We start from the raw sequence: 496 nt of genomic DNA on the forward strand, positions 1-496 counted from the left end.
TAGACCATACTGCAAATAACAAGAATCAACTGTATTTACAATTTTGGTAGTAACAAGTTGGCTCCTAAGATGTAAAAAATGTCTGTAATAGGCCAGGTCCCATGGCTCATGCCTGTAATCCTAACACTTTGGGAGACTAAGGCCAGGAGTTCAAGACCAGCCTGAGCATTGTAGCAAGAACATGTTTGTATGAAAAATAGAAAAATTAGCTGGGCGTTGTGACACATGCCTGTAGCCCCAGCTGAATCACAAGGATCTCTTGAGCCCAGGAGTTTGAGGTTGTAGTAAGCTATCATGCTCCTGCTGCACAGGCAACAAAGTGAGACCATGTTTTGGAAAAAAAGCAATCTGTAATAATTTATACTCTCACCAACAATATATGAGTAGCTATTTATTCGTACCTTCCACAACAGTGTATATTGAGAGATTTTAAATCTTTGTCAGATAAGTTAAAAAAGGTACTTCAATTTGTTCTCAATTATGCATATTTATATTT

The sequence above is a fragment of the Otolemur garnettii genome, unplaced genomic scaffold, assembly GCF_000181295.1.
Source record: "Otolemur garnettii isolate 467f Iridium unplaced genomic scaffold, OtoGar3 scaffold00003, whole genome shotgun sequence".
NCBI classification, from domain to species: domain Eukaryota; kingdom Metazoa; phylum Chordata; class Mammalia; order Primates; family Galagidae; genus Otolemur; species Otolemur garnettii.